General features: G+C 45.0%; 1 protein-coding gene and 1 pseudogene across 5 annotated transcripts in view; both read left to right on the plus strand.

Moving 5' to 3' along the window:
* LOC126184844 (formin-binding protein 1-like) overlaps positions 1-21,033 on the plus strand; it is a 368,779-nt gene that overhangs the window by 46,133 nt on the left and 301,613 nt on the right. The window lies entirely within an intron of this gene.
* Positions 11,059-11,176, plus strand: LOC126186039 (5S ribosomal RNA; annotated as a pseudogene).

Here is a 21,033-nt window from a genome sequence, read left to right on the forward strand (position 1 = left end):
TAGGTGTTCTGATACTTTAGATCTGGTATTTTATAGCGGTAAAGGACTTAATGATCCCGTTTATTGCAGAAAGTTGCAACACAAACGTAGTGTTCAGTCTCCATTTACTTCTATTTCCTGCGGATTTTAAATGCCAGTGTGAATTTTCACGTTCAGATTTATGGTAGGTAATAGAAGGGTGCAGAGAAGTTAGTCGGTTTTCATAATAATCAACAGTCTTAAAGCTGTGAAAACCTTCAGAACTTATTGCTTAATTGCAACGCCTACAGAAACTGAATTGGCACCCATACATGCGTTGCGTACATTTTCCATAGGTTTTTGAAGTCCTCCCATGCTCACGGCGTGAAAATTCTTCACCAAAGGTCGTATCACAGTATCTCTGTGCAGATACTGTTAGGCCTGAGTGTGTGCCATGTTCTATGGCACGATCAGTTAAATGCTGTGCATGTCAGCATCAGCTGGCCTGAAGCTTTGGAAGCATTCACAACGCACCGCAGCACATATAAATGCACTGCGTCGCTAAATTCTAGCGGTAGGCCGCTAGCGGTTCATGCTTTACCATCCCATCCCCTCCCCCCGCACACTCTCTCATGTATATAGCAGTGCCAATATTCTGTAGTACCGTCATACCACCGGCGACTAAGAGGGACTGGAGCAGAGAAATAGAGGGCTGGTCGGACTTTTATCGTATTCATTATTACTCTGACCACAACAGATGCTGCACACAGATGTTATTAGCGCCAGCCGTTGGGAGAAAGGCACGATTACATGTTACCCAACAGCAAGAATTATCCGATGAGTCACTCGTCCTATCACCACAGTCGCCTGCAAGATAGTGACAGTTCATTCCTGAGGCGTTATCTTAGCAAGTTTTTCGTCCATTTTGTGTAGCTAGATATTGCTCGTGGTGCCAGATTAATGAGTTTGAGATCCCTTATTCGATATGGCTTTGCTATTACATATTAAGCTTCCGATGTTGCCTTCGTTTTTTTAATCAAGTTTTTGCACTGACGCGTGCGTATGCTCTTTGTGAGTGATTTGTAATACATTAATTGTTGTGGCCGTTAATTATTATTATAAAACTCATATGGCAGCAGACTTCTAAAAGACATAACAGCGGGCCTAGTTACAAAGCAACATGACGGTTTATCGAAACAAATTGATATCCGACACGAGAAGATGATGTGCCTCGGGATATGTACGGCTGTGTGTCTCGGAGAATTGTATCTATCGCCGGTTTTTTCAATGGAGGAAAGTTTATCATAAGTTGGTTCAGTTCTAAGTAGCTTACGGAGTGGAACCTTGATGTGGGAGGAGTAGCAGGAGGGAAAAAGACAGCTGATACCATTTAGACATTGGGACGAAGTTGTAACATGAAAGTTTGACTGACGTGACTGACAGTGTGCTCTGAATAAAAATCTGAACACAGTATATGAAAATTACGTACCTTTAAGCTATTTGAGTTCACTAACAAACGGCTTACGTCCGTATATCCCATATAGCTGTAAAAGACATGTTTCAAACAAATCACTACGTGAACAGAAACAGAAGGATAAACGAGGAAAAAGCCGAAGAATCTGAGATATAACGTGATTGCACAATGTTGGATGCTAAATTATCTGTTAAAATATTCCGATAATATCTTGTATAAAAACGATTTTAACCATATTATCAGAATAAGAACACGCGGTTCCGAAATTTGTCTCCAATGACCTTGTCACTGACGAGACGTTGAACGCTAGTCTGCCTTTCTTTCTTCCAAATTTCTGCCTTCAGAACCGGTAACAGTAGTTTCGAGCGAAATTTAAGCGACGGATGTGAACGTTACGGTATGAAGAAGATTACAATAGAATGAGTCTTTTGAAATTTGTGAAGCTAAATTACGGCTTCCCTGTCAATTTTACGACGTTGTAGAGATACAGACCACCACATGCAGCTGTTGAGTTGAGTTGATATCTGTCATTTCCAGTATCTCTTTCTTTTTCTCTCCTAAGCCCCTTGTCTCACTGAACTAGGTGTCGCAGAAGTAAGACGCTGAAATCGCATTTGGGATCACAGCGGTTAAATCTCCGTCCAACCACACTGGTTAAGATTTTTCGTGGTTTCCCTAAATCGCTTGAGGCCGATTTCTGTCCGCGCACTTTCCCAATGCGAGCTTGTACTGGGTCACTATCAAGCTTGTCGTCGGCGTAACGTTAAACCATGATAGTCCTCCTTTGCCCTATTTCGTAATTTTCGTCAGTGTTAGTCATAAACAAGTAGAAGAGAACTTTGTGCAAGTATTCATACATTTGTGTAAGCAAGCCTGCCTCTCTCTCTCTCTCTCTCTCTCTCTCTCTCTCTGCCACAAACTGGAGCCTGCAGCCTGCAGCTGCTTCCCTGCAGCCATTGTTTGCTGTCCCTGGTCCTTGTATAGCGAAACGGCCGGTCTCTGTAGGACTTCTTTTTCCGGTCGGGAGGTAAGCTGAACCTTCCCCCTCCCCCACTTTCCCTATACGTGCACTTCCTGCATGGACTGGCGTTCGTTCTGGATTCTCTACAGAAGATACCGCTCTGCGCTGACCTACGTTCCGACTAGACCCATATTCTCTCTTACTTCTCCTTAAATTATTTCTCAGCTCTGAAATCAGTTTTGTCTTCAGTGCCTCGACTTCACCGCTCCTGCGTTTCTTTCGGAGGTCACTAACTCCAGTTGAACTACCCCTGGATCAAGAGACTGATTACCTTGCTGTATAGTGCCTTAACTCCAAATCAAGCAGCAACCAATACCACCTAAAACAAGACGCTAGCCAGCTTATGAGCGCAACAGATGATTTTTTTTCTATACAGCGCACTGATTTGATATGATTAGCGTAGGGGGTGCTAAAGGTTGAGGTCATCGGCGCTCTCAGAACACTGAGACACGTGGTAAACCTATGATGATTGTGCTAACTTTAGTTTCAAAAATGTTCTGACAATTTGGAGCTAAAATCTTGTGTGGAGAATTGTATATTTAGTTTTGATAACGAAATTTTGTGCTGTGCAGTATACACTATGATAAAACTTTTCATTACATTATAACTGTGTGCTGGACCTAGGTTCGAAACTAAACTAGTCCTTTGCCTTTGACGGGCAACGATAAAACAATTGACCGACAGATATGTGTGGGCAGATCGAAGCTCTGACTCGTGGTAATGAGTCGTACTCGGATGTTAGTATAAGAAGTCTCTAGTCGTTTAGCGCTCCAAAAATCAGTTGATATACAGAATACGACAGGGCCGACGAAATTATGCTGTTGATTTCAAATTCATGCTACCATTGCATACGTCAACTTGGCACCATTTAGTAACTGAATTTCGTTCCTATACTCTGAGTAAACTGAAGTTCTTTTTTTCTGTGCAGTCTGTTTGATCGTCCAGCAATGTACAGTGATGAGCATAGCTTGAATGCCAAGAATGTATGTCGTCATTTGCTTGGAGATCCCATTCGAGGTTGTTCGGTCTTCTAGTGCAAGTCGTTTTTAGTTGACACCACTTTGCGCGTCTATGACGAAATGGTGATACGAACAACACCCAGTCCCTCAGAAGACAAAATATCCGACCCGGCGGGGAATCGAACCTGGGACCCGTGCATGGTAGTCAGCAGCACTGACAACTCAGCTACGGAGGTTGTACAGAAAATGACACACTAATACAAATAATCATAATACACGCCCTTTCGTTTGTATTGCTTTATGAGGAGCGTTTTAGTATCCATTTGGTCGGTATGCATACGACCGCTCTTGCGTAAGACACTAAAAAAATGTCACTTTCTAATAGTTCGGCAACTGTTCCACATTTCTAAGTTCCTGTGTGAAGGTAAACGTGTAACACTTCAAATTATTCCCTTTGCAATAATTGCTATGGTACTCTCAATTTCTCATTTGGTACTTCATTTCACTTTCAAGCTAAGTTTCTTGCATTACATAGAACATGTACCGTCCAATGCAAGGAACTCAGTCTTCTTTGTAGTAGTGCTCTCACCTTCCATTATCTGATTAACCTGACTCCTCGGGCCGCACTTTATTGATTTTATTCCTTTATTTCACATTGTCGATTCATGGAACTTTCTGTCCCATCATCAGCTGTGCCTTGAAGCAAAAGTTTTCCCTCTTCTACTTATTAATCTTCATTTTCTTGTGCCTTTGTCCCGCATAGGAGCAGGATTGTCATGGTTAGGAATGGATTTGGCGTGGCAGATTTAAGGGGTGGCCGGATGCCCTTGCTGTCGCCACCTCAGTACACCACTCCCCTGGGACGGAATATGTTTGCCCCAACCATCTTCGAAAAATATTCATGTGAAAGCGAGCGACAGTTTTCTAAAGGTTTTCAAATTCTGTAACTGAGTCGGAACTTTGGTTATAGTCCAGTGTTCACCTAGTGGGATTAGGAAACCACCCAAAAACCACATCCAGGGTGCCTCGCGCTGATTCGATCGGGGCCGGCGTGACACAAACTAATGTTACCCTTTGAGAGGATTTATAATTTTGACCGCGCGTGTGTCTAACGGATAAAGTTATCGGACAGTAATTTTGAATATGCTGAATTTAACAGAAAAACTAAACAGGCTTTAAATTTTGGGGTTTAATGGAAGTAAAAATTTCATGTACAAATGAAAAAATGAACGGTCGCCAGCTGAAATAGGCACATTAATTTGAAAATATATGTTTAAGATAATTAGTTGTTGAAGTGACTTTTATTAAAATTGACTTTGAATAGCACACAGGGCACTCTGAACTGTGTGCAGCAGTAGTTACCAGTTATGCACCTACTAGTAATCGTAGGAAACAAAATCGTACCAAACTCACACTAATAAGAGCTATACTCAATATTGTTACTTGGATCATTACTGAAATGTTCCTGCAAGAAATGCCGATCTAAAATTGTCCAGGAGAGGCTTCCGACTTGTCTGGCATATAAATACCACAATTAAAATAAATAATATCACAATCACACTGTTTATACGCCCATTTATAAAAATATATCTGATTTCCTTAGTAGTAATAATAGTCCATTTATCTTTTTAATATGTGAAGAATATGATGGGGACCCATAAACTGATGTATCACTAGCCAAACTTTGAGTATTTCAGTAGCAAAGTTCAATTCAACTAAATTTAATTCTTAGCTTCACTTGAAATAGCTAAAGTTTTTATTTTTCAATGCAAATTATTCAACACTGAGCTCAATTAACTTAAAAAAAATCGTTCATGATTGTAATCAAGGTTAAGTTATGTTTCAAATAAGTTTAACTTATGTGCCTTTATCATCACTTGCGAAGCAGGTATTTTAGACAGTACATTTACACAGTCCTTGCATTGAATTTTTGCAAAACGTATCTTTGCAATAAACTGAGATCACTTTAGCAATATTTTAACTAACTACAACTCTTGCTAATCCTTGCACATTTGACAAACATAAATAAATCACTGGTTCATTTGAAACAGGATACTCGGTTTTCTGAACGTTTAGGAGAGGATCCTGCATAGGTTCATGATTAGAACAAAAGATATGGTTCTAAACACAGTTTGATAGCACTTGGATTATTATTAAATCACTCACACAAATTAACTGGTCCATGCTCTGATACATAACTGTCTGCATGAAGTTGGTGGGGCAGTGACGAAGTTGTGGTGGCAAGCGACGTGGCGGCTAACTGTACTCACGGCTCTTGGTGTTTGAATGCTCTATACAATTTCTTCTTGGCGACGGATTTTTAATGTGTTAGAGCCATTTCTTATTGCCGAGAGTTCCATGCAGCAGCCAAATCCACATCCGAGGTAAAATTCCTAGCAAATCGGTTTCCTATCGCCTCCCTTGGCACCGACGATGTGTTCCTTGCAACGGCTAGCCACCGACTGCGTACCGTTCACACCAAGGAGCCGCCCAGTTCGACCGCCAAAAGCACCTTTTACATCGCGCCAAGCCACTTCCGCTGAGGAGTGACTTCCCTACATCTTTTACATTTTACAATACAGGTGCCCTAAGAATGAACCAGTTCCCAATATACAATGTTTTTCTTTATAAACATACATATATTATAAAATTTCATTATTTTAACAAATTGTTCTTATATATATATATATATATATATATATATATATATATATAGGGTGTTACAAAAAGGTACGGCCAAACTTTCAGGAAACATTCCTCACACACAAATAAAGAAAAGATATGTGAACATGTGTCCGGAAACGCTTAATTTCCATGTTAGAGCTCATTTTAGTTTCGTCAGTATGTACTGTACTTTCTCGATTCACCGCCAGTTGGCCCAATTGAAGGAAGGTAATGTTGACTTCGGTGCTTGTGTTGACATCTGTGAACGTTTGGGCAGGCATTGTTGGTGATGTCTTGATTGGGCCCCATGTTCTTCCACCTACGCTCAATGGAGCACGTTATCATGATTTCATACGGGAAATACCTGTGGTGCTAGAACATGTGCCTTTACAAGTACGACACAACATGTGGTTCATGCACGATGGATGCTCCTACACATATCAGTCGAAGTGTTCGTACGCTTCTCAACAACAGATTCGGTGACCGATGGATTGTTAGAGGCGGACCAATTCCATGGTCTCCACGCTCTCCTGACCTCAACCCTCTTGACTTTCATTTATGGGTGCATTTGAAAGCTCTTGTCTACCCAACCCCGGTACCAAATGTAGAGACTCTTCGTGCTCGTATTGTGGACGGCTGTGATACAATACGCCATTCTCCAGGGCTGCATCAGCGCATCAGGGATTCCATACGACGGAGGGTGGATGCATGTATCCTCGCTAACGGAGGACATTTTGAACATTTCCTGTAACAAAGTGTTTGAAGTCACGCTGGTACGTTCTGTTGCTGTGTGTTTCCATTCCATGATTAATGTGATTTGAAGAGAAGTAATAAAATGAGCTCTAACATGGAAAGTAAGCGTTTCCCGACACATGTCCACATAACATATTTTCTTTCTTTGTGTGTGACGAATGTTTCCTGAAAGTTTGGCCGTACCTTTTTGTAACACCATATATATATATATATATATATATATATATATATATATATATATATGTGTGTGTGTGTGTGTCACGATACTTTAAATTTCCTGTCACAAATCAATGACCTTAACGAGCAAAGAACACACGCTCAATAATCGTAGATACACAGTTACCTAATATAAACCTGCAACTAATCGATATAAGTGTTACAGGCGCACCTCCCCGTCTGGGAAGCGTTTCTCTAACGCCCGCGGCTACTCGGGCAGGTCCATGAAACTTACGTACACAGACTGAAAATAAAGTGTATCTGCTGCGGAATCCGCCTATAGATCTTGTCATCATTCAGGCTGCATCAGACATAAAATGAAAAGCTGCAATGTCATCTCACCTCACCACCTATAAACTGAATAACAACATTTTATTGTCCGTGTAGATTGGAAGTGTTTAAAATGCTATGGCCCATTTTGGTTCAGTGTAACGCTCTTCAGATCTGAATATGGTTTGACGGAATCAATTACGGATATAACATTAGTAATATATTGCGCATCACAGTTAAAGACCCACTTCTTGTAAACACCGTACTTGTTTTCTCATTGCGGCATATATGTTTGAAATTTGGCTCAAATGTGTTAACAACCTTCTTCTATAATGATGCAAAAGCGTGGCGCTCTGATATGTCACCCTCAGTCTCGGAGCCCTTTCAGAAGGCAAGGCGTCAACACGTGCGAACAAAAAGGCCAGAGCTCGCAAGTTCATGTGAGGTGTAAGGTGGTTTAATGATGTCGTACTGGCGCCAACTTTCGCCATAATTCTGCCCAACGTCACCGTGGACTTATCACAAGATGGGAAGGACGTCGCAATCGCTCTTAACCATATTTCACTGCCGGCCGCGGTGGCCGAGCGGTTCTAGGCGCTACAGTTTGGCACCGCGCGACCGCTACGGTCGCAGGTTCGAAACCTGCCTCGGGCATGGATGTGTGTCATGCCCTTAGGTTTGTTAGGTTTAAGTAGTTCTAAGTTCTAGGGGACTGATGACCTCAGAAGTTCAGTCCCATAGTGCTCAGAGCCATTTGAACCACATTTCACTCCTTCTTTTGAGGCCTCCGCAATGGAGGTTAGAACTGCGACGCCCAGCGTTTAAATCACGCGGCTTTGTTATGTGTGGCCGAGGCAAACAAAAATGGTTCAAATGGCTCTGAGCACTATGGGACTCAACTGCTGAGGTCATTAGTCCCCTAGAACTTAGAACTAGTTAAACCTAACTAACCTAAGGACAGCACAAACATCCATGCCCGAGGCAGGATTCGAACCTGCGACCGTAGCGGTCTTGCGGTTCCAGGCTGCAGCGCCTTTAACCGCACGGCCACTTCGGCCGGCCGCCGAGGAAAACACTTCAGATACACCGCTGCTCAGAATCGAAGCGATAAGACTACAGGGGGCGGCACAAAGGACGTCAATGAAACCATCCCATCCCTTGAGGCGTTAATTGCCACATTTCACGGTCGAAAACGACACAGTGCAATAAGCAACAGGACGACGTTCTTGACAGACGTAGACGCCGGCCGGAGTGGCCGTGCGGTTCTAGGCGCTGCAGTCTGGAACCGAGCGACCGCTACGGTCGCAGGTTCGAATCCTGCCTCGGGCATGGATGTGTGTGATGTCCTTAGGTTAGTTAGGTTTAATTAGTTCTAAGTTCTAGGCGACTGATGACCTCAGAAGTTAAGTCGCATAGTGCTCAGAGCCATTTGAACCATTTGACAGTCTTAGACATTTTTGACACTTCACGAACGCTTAAACTTTTCTCTGCGGACATCGTGGGCCTGCTACTACGTTGAATGTGATGACACCCCTTTGGAATGCAGTGCTACCGCTGTTTTTACTGTGGTATACGTGGTGAAATCTGTAGCGAGTGTGCAAAACAATTAGACGAAATTTGAACGCGATACGAAGCAGTAAAGAATGCTTATGGATTTTTTAGCCCCTCTGTTTTGCGCTCCCCTGCGGCGTGATCACGGAGGGGTGCGACATTGATGTTGTTGTTGTTGTGGTCTTCAGTCCTGAGACTGGTTTGATGCAGCTCTCCATGCCACTCTATCCTGTGCAAGCTGCTTCATCTCCCAGTACCTACTGCAACCTACATCCTTCTGAACCTGCTTAGTGTATTGATCTCTTGGTCTCCCTCTACGATTTTTACCCTCCACGCTGCCCTCCAATGCTAAATTTGTGATCCCTCGATGCCTCAGAACATGTCCTACCAACCGATCCCTTCTTCTAGTCAAGTTGTGCCACAAACTTCTCTTCTCCCCAATCCTATCCAATACCTCCTCATTAGTTACGTGATCTACCCACCTTATCTTCAGCATTCTTCTGTAGCACCACATTTCGAAAGCTTCTATTCTCTTCTTGTCCAAACTAGTTATCGTCCATGTCTCACTTCCATACATGGCTACACTCCATACAAATACTTTCAGAAACGACTTCCTGACACCTAAATCTATATTCGATGTTAACAAATTTCTCTTCTTGAGAAACGCTTTCCTTGCCATTGCCAGTCTACATTTTATATCCTCTCTACTTCGACCATCATCGGTTATTTTACTCCCTAAATAGCAAAGCTCCTTTACTACTTTAAGTGTCTCATTTCCTAATCTAATTCCCTCAGCATCACCCGACTTAATTCGACTACATTCCATTATCCTCGTTTTGCTTTTGTTGATGTTCATCTTATATCGTCCTTTCAAGACACTGTCCATTCCGTTCAACTGCTCTTCCAAGTCCTTTGCTGTCTCTGACAGAATTACAATGTCATCGGCGAACCTCAAAGTTTTTACTTCTTCTCCATGAATTTTAATACCTACTCCGAATTTTTCTTTTGTTTCCTTTACTGCTTGCTCAATATACAGATTGAATAACATCGGGGAGAGGCTACAACCCCCCGCACCCCACTTCAGCAACACCACCACCCGCCCGTGTTTGTCGACAGTTTATAAACGCACCTGTACAGATAAAACCCGTGAGAGGGCTCTGGCCGCCTGCAGGATCGGAGGAGTGTCAAGGTCGCGAAACAGGAGGGCTGGAAAAGCATAAGCACCATTTTCTGCTTCGGATCACATTCACCTTTGTCGAATGATTTTGAACGGTCGCTAGAGGTTCCACATTGTACACCAGAGCAAAATATTGTTGTCGCAGTGGACTCCAAAGGGGTGCGATCATGTTCATTGGGGTTGCAGCCCAACGATGTCCTTACAGAGAGGGTGAAGCGTCCGTACGGATTTTCAAGAACGTGTCCTGTTGCTCATCGCACTGCGAGCTGTTTTCGACCGCGAAATGTGTGGAAATAAACACCGCAAGGGCATGAATGGCTTCATTGCGCCGATTATGCTACCCTTTTAGACCTTTTCGTGTCGATTCTGAACGGCGGTGTGTCTGAAACCTTTTCCTCGGTCAGAAATAAGAAAACCGCGTGATTTAAACGATGGGCCGGCCGCTGTGGCTGAGCGGTTCTAGGCGCTTCAGTCAGGAACCGCGCTGCTGCTACGGTCGTAGGTTCGAGTCCTGCCTCGAGCGTGGATGTGTGTGATGTCCTTAGGTTAGTTAGGTTTAAGTAGTTCTAAGTCTACGGGACCGATGACCTCAGATGTTAAGTCCCATAGTGCTTAGAGCCATTTGAACCATTTAAACTCTGGGCGTCGCGTTTCTAACCTCCATTGCGGAGTCCTCAAAAGGTGTGAAATGGGGTAAAGAGGGCGTGTGACACGACCACGGTGTGGTTGGGAAGAATTCTGGTGAAATTTGGTGCTAACGTAACATCATTAATCCCCCCCTACACCTCACTTGAACTTCCGAGTTATGGCCTTTCCTTAGCATGTGTCGACACCTTGATGTTTGAAGAGTCGCCGTGTCGTAGGGTGACGTCGCAGAGCGCCATGCTTTTGCACCATTACAGACGAAGATTGTAGGCACCTTTTGATCCAAATTTCAAACTTATACCTCGCAATAGGAAACAACTACAGGGTTTGGAAAAAGTAATCTTATAATTGTGTTGCCCAGTGTATATACGCCAACGGTCTTGCCGCAGTGGTAACACCGGTTGCCGTCAGATCACCGAAGTTAAGCTCTGTCGGACATGACTAGTACTTGGATGGGTGACTGTCCGGACTACCGAGCGCTGTTGGCAATCGGGTGCACTCAACCCTTGTGAGGCAAACTGAGGAGCTACTTGATTGGGAAGTAGCAGCGCTAGTCCGGGAAACTGACATAAGGCCGGGAGAGCGGTGCTGACCACACGGCGGCCGGTCAGTACCCCTTGGGGACTTCGTGGCCTGTTCGGGTGGAGTTTTTTTAGTGTATATACAATCTGCACGAACAATAAAATTTAGTTGTACAGCGGATTTTCTTTAAGAAAGAGTGTCGTTGTCGAAGGAACATTGTCGCTTAAATCCAAAAGCGCTGCCGCACATTATGAAATCCAAGCTTCAGTCGATGTAAGTGGGCAGCGTTTCACAAGAGTAACCTTTCACCGAGAAAGAAATCGTTGCTAACTTGAAAGTAGTTTATTGAAGAGGAGATACGTTTTTGAATGTGACTGATAGCTGTAAGTCGCTGCACCAATCGTAGATTCTCGACAGGTCTTCTCAATTTAGCTGCAGTTTTGTGATGTTGCAACCTCCCTGTAGACAACATCGTGCGCGAACAGACTCATTTCCGACGCTAGAGTTAAACGGTATTTTATTCTTCTGCCGTCTGTCGGAATTTGCACACTTTTCATTTTCTTGTAATTACGCGATATTTTTTTTCAGCTTTATTTTCGCTGTAAAGGACTGCAAATTCGCCATTTCCGCGATACCATGAGGTGCGCAGAAGTTAAGTATTCAGACTGGCCTAAATCTGGAAATCGGGAGGTCGGTCACACGGTATTGTCCACCACCGCGGATTACGTTTAGCGTCTGGAGCTTTTTACACCAGCCCTGTGGAATGCCTTTATGCTGAGACTGCTGAACCTCCGCTGTCCAATCGGCGAGCTGTCTTCCTGAGTCGTTATGCTAGCCATCTGTCTTCCATGCCTGCTAATCCGGCCCATGACAGTTTTTTTCGACGCCTCCTTGGATTTAGGGTATGCGGGCCGCCCTTCCTCTTTACTACCACCGGGCGTCCGCTTCCGTCTACTACTACGTTCTCTTTCCTTCCACTTTCCTAAAACTTTCTTGACAACTTGGGGTACAGCACCGCCTTGGCTCCGGCCCCGGACCTGCCTGCTCCTTGACCTTTGTCAGTTTCCCAAGGATGGTACCACTTCTCTTGTTTATCGTCGGGCATTTGCTGCTCTCCGCGCACAAATGAAGGATGCCACATTTATTTACACTGATGGCTCAAAAACATCATTTGGTGTTGGGAGTGCCTATATTGTTGGTGACACCCCTAATCGATTTCGGCTTCCCGACCAGTGTTCGGTTTTTACTGCGGAGCTTTACGCTGTTCTCCAGGCTGTCCAATACATCCGTTGCCATCAGCGGATACAGTATATTATATGCTCAGATTCGCTCAGCTCTCTCCTCAGTCTCCAAGCTCTGTACCCTGCCCACCGTCTGGCCCACCGGATTCAGGACTGCCTCCACTTGCTCCACTTGGGTGGCGTCTCTGTGGCGTTCCTCTGGATCCCAGGACATGTTAGTATTTGTGGAAACGAGAGGGCCGATATAGCGGCCAAGGGTTCAGTCTCTCTTCTTCAGCCCGCTTTTCGCATGGTTCCCTTCTCCGATCTACGGAGTGTTTTATGTCGTAGTGTTGCTCTTTATGGCACGCACAATGGTCGACACTTCCCAATAATAAATTGCTGGACGTGAAAGCTCTTCCCTGTGCTTGGACCTCTTCCTCCCGAATTCGTCGTCGAGAGGAGGTAATTTTAACTAGACTCCGGATAGGGCACTGCCTTTTAGCCATCGACATCTTTTAAGTGGCGATCCTCTCCCGCTTTGTCCCCACTGCTCTAAACTGTGGACGGTAAGACACCTTTTACTTGAGTGTCCCTATTTTACTCCGTTGCGCGCCCGTCTACAGCTGTCGCCTGATATATCTTCCATTTTAGCAGATGACACGCGCTCAGCGGATCGCGTTCTCGAGTTTATTAGTGTCAGTGAGATGACGTCAGTCATTTGAAGCTCTTTTTGGGGACAAACAACCCCCCTTCCGTAGTGTTTTTTAAGCTTTCCTTCCGTTTTTAGTTTCCCCACTTTTTTAGTTTCGCTCCCATTGCTGCTGGTTTCCAGTTTTTTTTTCCTAAGTCACAGACCGGGCGCTAATGAGCGTAGCAGTTTTGCGCCCTAAAACCATAACAAAAAAACTTGGTATCGTTTCTTCAACGATAAGTCAATTTTTGCAGAAAATCGGCCTGTTAGCGAGGCGATTGAGTTTGGATGGTGTCGCAATTGTGCAGGTTTTCAGTTTTAGTATAATGGGATGTATGAATGGTGACAAGATCTATAGGTATGAGGGACTTACAAAAGTAAACTAAGTATGTCGTGCCACGCGAAGACCATTGCGCATCAACAGTAGCGCATTGTCGGAAGAGAGTACATGTTCCGGGTTTCCTGCAGAGACAGTTCTGCTGCGGTGCCAATAACAGGTGTACCACAGTGTGGGACTGAAACGGCGCAGCAACCGGAAACCGACTCCAAAGTTGAAATACGCCGGACGGTAAGATTTTTGTGGCAAAAAGTCTAAATTCTACAGATATTCACCGTTAAATTCTGGAGTTACACGGACTAAACGCAACGTCGCGTGCAGGGTAGTTAAATTATGCCAACAATTTGACATTAGCCGCACAGACGTCGGTGATGCTGATGGGGAAGTAAGACCGACGACCACAGACAATAATATCCAGCCAGTTGAGGAATTGATTCGCAGCAATCGCAGGCAGGTTTTCCTACAATGAAAACGCCCTCACAGCGGTTCGAGAATGGCTGCGTAACGAAGGAGCGGATTTCTATGGTCGAGGAATTGAACGATTGATAGAGCGTTCAGACCGTTAATTACAGACACTTTGTGACTATGTTGGAAAATATCATCAAACATCTGTGTCGCTTTGAAGCGTAGTGTATCATTCAATGTAATGTACAGGGTGGCAGCTAGTCCAGGAATATTTTAGAGAATTCGTTTAAAAAATTTGTTTCAAAGGGCCAGTGAAATCTTGACAAGATTTCTCCCAGAGCAACTTCCGTTGTGCCTACATGACCAAGTTGCCTGCCGTTCAGAACCGAGGTAGATGTGTCCAGTCAAAGCTGCTGACAAGAGACGCCTTGAGCGCTGCGCTTAAATTGCTAGTGCATTCACGCCATCGGTTTTAGCCAATAGCGTGCGTGGGGTACAGGTCACGTGTGTGGACGTTGGAGCGGTCTGCAGTGCAGAACACAGTTACCTCGCTCGCTTGTGACCCAGACCTCGAACAGTACAGACGTCATGACCGGCCACCAACATCAATTAACATGAACCGCCTCCACATCCGTTGCCCACTTATTTAGTTGTTCGAACTCCTAGACTGGCCTAAACCTGTTTATTTCCGCCGGCCGCGGTGGCCGAGCGGTTGCAGGCGCTTCAGTCCGGAACCGCGCGACTGCTACGGTCGCAGGTTTGAATCCTGCCTCGGGCATGGATGTTTGTGATGTCCTTAGGTTAGTTAGGTTTAAGTAGTTCTAAGTTCTAGGGGACTGATGACCTCAGATATTAAGTCCCATAGTGCTCAGAGCCATTTGAACCAGTTAACTTCCGACTCTACGCGCTCTTTGTATTCCGTAAACTGAAATATATTCTCTTCATTTTACCTAATTTTCTGTGCTGTCATTTAACGGCAGACCTGGATGCCCACTCACATGTCCTGACGGCTCGACCTGTACATTACCGTCGGAAACCGGATGCGATAACCTCCTTGTCTCTTCCCTGCCCATGTACAGTAAGTTACTTGACCTGCCTTCATAATGTGTAACTTTCTTTTTGAAGTCTCCTCGTAGATTCCCATAGTAGATGTATCTTATCCTCGATTTATGTACTCAGATATGCAGGCGGCGATGATGATGATGGGACAGCATATCCCAAAATTGACAGTGTGAAATGAAACAACAAAATCAGTACAGTGCAGCGTGAGGCGCCCGCAGCTCGTGGTCTAGTGGTTAGCGTTGCCGCCTCTGGATCACGGGCTCCCGGGTTCGATTCCCGACCGGGTCGGGGATATTCTCCGCCCAGGGACTGGGTGTTTGTGTTGTCCTGATCATTTCATCATCATTCAGGCATATTACGAAACTGGGCTTGAAAAGACTGAGAATTGGTTCGGACGCTGATAACCACGCTGTTGAGCGCCCCACAAAGCGAATATCATAATCATCATCATCAGTAGCAGCAGCAGCAGGAGGAGGATCTGAAGCGTGAGGCGCTAGTTACTTTTACCAACATAAAATTACGGCAGTGTGTCCCTGAAAACCATCGTCGACGATGTGTAGGACAACAAATCTCATCTTCCGTCATACAAGATATACGCTACTGGCCATTAAAATTGCTACACCAAGAAGAAATGCAGATGATAAACGGGAATTCATTGGACAAATATATCATACTAGAACTGACATGTGATTACATTTTCACGCAGTTGAGGTGCATAGATCCTGAGAAATCAGTAACCAGAACAACCACCTCTGGCCGTAATAACGGCCTTGATACGCCTGGGCATTGAGTCAAACAGAGCTTGGATGGCGTGTACAGGTAGAGCTGCCCATGCAGCTTCAACACGATACCACAGTTCATCAAGAGTAGTGACTGGCGTATTGTGGCGAGCCAGTTGCTCGGCCACCATTGACCAGACGTCTTCAATTGGTGAGAGATCTGGAGAATGTGCTGGCCAGGGCAGCAGTCGAGCATTTTCTGTATCCAGATAGCCCCGTACTGGACCTGCAACATGCGGTCGTGCATTATCCTGCTGAAATGTAGGGTACCGCAGGGATCGAATGAAGGATAGAGCTGCAGGTCATAACACATCTCAAATGTAACGTCCACTGTTCAAAGTGCCGTCAATGCGAACAAGAGGTGACTGAGACGTGTAACCAATGGCACCCCATACCATCACGCCGGGTGACACGCCAGTAAAGCGATGACGAATACACGCTTGCAATGTGCGTTCACCGTGATGTCGCCAAACACGGATGCGACCGTCATGATGCTGTGCACAGAACGTGGATTCATCCGAAAAAATGACGTTTTGCCATTCGTGCACCCAGGTTCGTCGTTGAGTACACCATCGCAGGTGCTCCTGCCTGTGATGCAGCGCAATGGTAACCGCAGCCATGTTCTCCGAGCTGATAGTCCATGCTGCTGCAACCGTCGTCGAATTGTTCGTGCAGATAGTTGTTGTCTTGCAAACGTCCCCATCTGTTGACTCAGGGATCGAGACGTGGCTGCACCATCCGTTACAGTCATGCGGATGCCTGTCATCTCGACTGGTAGTGATACGAGGCCGTTAGGATCCAGCACGGCGTTCCGTATTACCCTCCTGAACCCAGCGATTCCATATTCTGCTAACAGTCATTGGATCTCGACCAACGGGAGTAGCAATGTCGCGATACGATAAACGGCAATCGCGATAGGCTGCAATCAGACCTTTATCAAAGTCGGAAACGTGATGGTACGCGTTTCTCCTCCTTACACGAGGCATCACAACAATGTTTCTCCAGGCAACGCCAGTCAACTGCTGTTTGTGTACGAGTAATCGGTTGGAAACTTTCCTCATGTCAGCACGTTGTAGGTGTCGCACACGCGCCAACCTTGTGTGAATGCTCTGAAAAGCTAATCATTTGCATATCACAGCATCTTCTTTCTGTCTGTTAAATTTCGCTTCTGCAGAACGTCATCTTCGTGGTGTAGCAATTTTAATGGCCACTAGTGTATGATTAAAGTGATAAAAAGACATTGAAAGCTAGGACTGGATGTAGTGCAGCGCAGTTGGCTTTTAGTGACTGATAGTGACACTGCTTCAAAGTCTGCTTGTTGGCGGTGGGTCACGGAAGATTGTCTTTTGAGATGATGCGATAGGCGCTTCCTCGAAATGGGAGGCTCGGGCACAGTAACATCCGGCGCGTGACGTGGCACCACTGAGACACAGGAAACAGATAAACGCCGGACCTGGACCCACAGACACGTCGCTGCTCGTGTATTTCACCGTGCCGAAGCGGTTGGAAATTAAACGAGGCTTTAGCAATGTTAACGCAATGTTTGGCGTTTCTTTTTATTTCGGACTGCGGCAGAGGATTGGAAGGGCCGTGTAGCTGCGGTGGCGTAGAGTCGAGCGGAGGAAGGCGAGGCGGTGGCGGCGCTGGGCGCAGTGGGCGAGCTCCGACCTTGCTCACCGCCTTTTTAGGAGCTACTGGTCCAGACGCGCTGCCAGTCGACGACCCGCAACCCGGATCGCCCATTTTCTTCACCCTCCTCCTCCAGTATAGCCCCACACGATCGTACCTAGTCGGGAAAAACTTCTCTGCTTCAGAGAGTTACTTGAACTATAACAATCAGCCACCTTTTATGTAGCTTTGTTTATGCCAGACGCGTCTCATGTTTTCACCCACCTTCATTTGGCGTAGTACATTGATATCTTCATTAGAACAACGTGTTCTCGGCCGACCGTATTTTGAACGCTGCAGTTGCCTAGTATTCTGTAACTTGTAGCTCTGCATTTAGCGAATGTTGCGCTGCATCAGTGCACCATTGAAGCTAACATTCCGTGTATTAGTTACCGAATAAAAGGCAGCTGCAGCGTTCAACATGCAGTAGACAAAAATTTTGCACTGAGCAACATGGAAATGTATTACATAACTCAAAGACGAGTGATAAGCCGAAACGTGTCTAGTATAAACAAAAGCTTGAATAAAAATCTCTCGGTGTACATGCCGCGTCAATTTAGGATAAAACTCCAAGCTTTCGACCACTACCTCCATGGTCGTCGTCAGGGCTAAAACTGACTGTCGTGAACTAGCGAGGTTCCCACTTTTATATGCCAAGGACGGCTTCTGATTGGCTGGAATACGTCATAGCAACAGCGATATGGCGCGTAGTGAAGTGGTGCCCTCTACTTCCATAGATGTAGTTTCTATCCTGCGTTGCACGCAGCGTCATCCCTTGAATTAGGAGGTAAAGTGTGGGAAGTTTTTCTCTGCGATTTTTCTTTATCCAGTGCACTCTTCCAAGTGTTGCTAAGTGCATAGCCGTTGTCTCTGATAAAGTTATTATCGCTAAGTCTAATTTCGACTGCTTCCCGGATCACAGAGTCCCAGTAATTCGATGCGTGGGCTATTACTCTGGTTTCTTCAAATAAAATCTTATGCTTGTTAAGCAGGTTATGTTCAGCCACCGCTGATTTTTCCAAATACCTGTATTTTAGGTGGCGCTGGTGCTCGATGCAGCGGTCGGCAACGGTTCTTACAGACTGGCCCACGTAATTCTTGCCGCATTCGCAAGGAATAGTATAAATTCTCCGCATTCGTAAGCCAAGACTATCTTTGACTGATTTCAACATTTCCTTAATTTTCCTAGGTGGTCGGAAAACTGGTTTTATTCCTTGCCTCTTCAGGACTCTGGCTATCTTGCTCGTTGTAGCACCGCAAAAAGGAAGCCGCGCTATGTGTTGGTCCTTTTTCTTGTTTATGGACAGCACCGTGTCTTACTTTCTTGGACAATACTGATTTAATTTCATCGGCAGAATAACCATTCCTCTTGAAAACAGTCGTCAAATGGTTAATCTCGGGACCGAGGTGGTCCTTGTCGGAAAGTCCTGGCTCTGTGCACTAAAGTATTCAGCATAGCTCTCTTCTGAGACGGATGATGGAAGCTATGGCTATGCAGATATAAATCTGTATGGGTTGGCTTCCTGTACACAGAATGGCCCAGTCGTCAATCAGGCTTTCGCTCTACCAACACATCTAAAAAAGGTTAACTTCCCTTCCTTCTCTACCTCCAATGTAAATTTTATGTTTGGATGTACACCATTTAAATGTTCGACAAACTGCTGCAGAGTGTCGCTGCCGTGTGGCCAGATTAAAAAAGTATCGTCGACGTATCTGTAGAAGCATGATGGGCGGAGGTGAGCACTGCTCAACGCTCGTTCTTCAAAGTCCTCCATGAAAAAATTCGCTATTGCTGGTGACAGTGGCGAACCCATGGCTGTTCCATCCTTCATTTCATAAACAAAAGCTTAAATCCAACTGACTTGTTACATTTCTTCAAGTTGTTTAGTCCACAGGTACGGAGCTCAGCCACCATTATCTTTGATATGTAACAATATTGCGCATACATAGGAAAAAGAAGTCCACTACTAAAATATCTAAGCGTAACTATCCAGAACGATCTTAAGTGACATGACCACATAAAACATATAGTGGGAAAAGCAGATACAAGACTCAGATTCTTAGGAAATGTAACTCATCCACAAAAGAAGTGGCTTATAAGGCGCCTGTTTGCCCGATTCTTGAGTATTGTTCGTCTATCTGGGATCCCTATCAGGTAGGGCTAATAGAGGAGATAGTGAAGATCCAACGAAGAGCGGCGCGTTTCGTCACGGGATCGTTTATCTGGCGAGAGAGCGTTACGGAGATGCTAAACAAACTCCACTGGAAGACTTTGCAAGAGAGGCGTTGTGCATCACGGAGAGATTTACTATTGAAATTTCCGGACAGCACTTATCAGGAGTCGGACGACATATTACTTTCCGATACATCTCACGTATTGACCACGAGGAGAAAATTCGATAAATTAGAGCCAATACAGAGGCTTACCGACAATAATTCTTCCCACGCACTATTCGCGAGTGGAGCAGGGTTGGGGGTTGGGGGGGGGGGGGGGCAGACAGTGGCAGAGAAAGTACCCTCCGACACACACCATTAAGTGGCTTGCGGAGTATGATGTAGATGTAGATAAATTTACGTTCCAAGATGCAGTTGCTTATTTTTAAAACTGGAGCCTTTCCAGGGTTTAGGTGACCAGTAAGTACACTTTTTCATTTCTGGAAGCAGAAAAAAGTTTAGTAGCAACTATCGCGGTTTAAGATCTCGAAGGGTAAGAATCTGCGCGCACGAGCTGAGATATCCTTCCCCGGGGTGTTTACAGTTTGACATGACTAGGGTCGCAAGTGCAAGGCTCGTACTCCATAACACAGGTGCCCTTTGGTCGTTTTACGGGCATTTTAACGCAAATCTGGAAACCGGTTGTATTTTACATCTACCAAGAGTTGTGCTATATGATGGCGGCTTCTGTTGTTCAGTTTACCTCATGAACGAAGTACCGCTCATATCCCTCGTCGCCTGATACACTGAATGCGCCTGCTCTTAGCTTCTGTCGTCGACAGGATACACACTGTACACTATATATTCGCTGTATTGCTTCTATTGGATACGGAGCTCTTAATTGTTTTGACAGTTTGCCGAGGAAAAATTTTCTCTTTACCTCAGTTTTTAGACGTCTGTATTCCCCTTTCATCTGCTTCATTTTGTGCATTTTTATATTTTCTCCGTACGTCAATTAAATTCATTATCTCGTGAGTTACCCAGGCATTTCTAAAAGGCCTTGTCTTTATACCTATGTGATCATCTGCTGACTTCTGTATTTCACCTCTCAAAGCTACCCATATGTTTTCTATTGTATTCCTCTCCTCTGTTTCAGTTCAACGTTGCGTAAATCTATCTCTCTAACTCTCAACGACCTCTGTATCCTTCAATTTATCCACCGGTCCCGCCACCCTATTTTCATACCTTTTTGCAATTTCTTCAGTTTTAATCTTTAGTTCGTAACGAGAAAATTATGGTCAGACCATATCTGCCCCCAGAAATGTCTTACAGTTTACGATGAGGCTTCGAAATCACAATTCCCCCCCCCCCCCCCTCCCCATCCCCTCTGGCGTGTTTCCCACTATGAAGACGGTGGTGGGTGTTGGCTTCGTGCGTATCTTGGCTACGCTAATGCGTTTACTCTGGTGATCCTAGTAGCTTACCCGCATTTCTATATTATTAC

Source organism: Schistocerca cancellata, chromosome 4 (assembly GCF_023864275.1).
Source record: "Schistocerca cancellata isolate TAMUIC-IGC-003103 chromosome 4, iqSchCanc2.1, whole genome shotgun sequence".
In the NCBI taxonomy this organism is placed as follows: domain Eukaryota; kingdom Metazoa; phylum Arthropoda; class Insecta; order Orthoptera; family Acrididae; genus Schistocerca; species Schistocerca cancellata.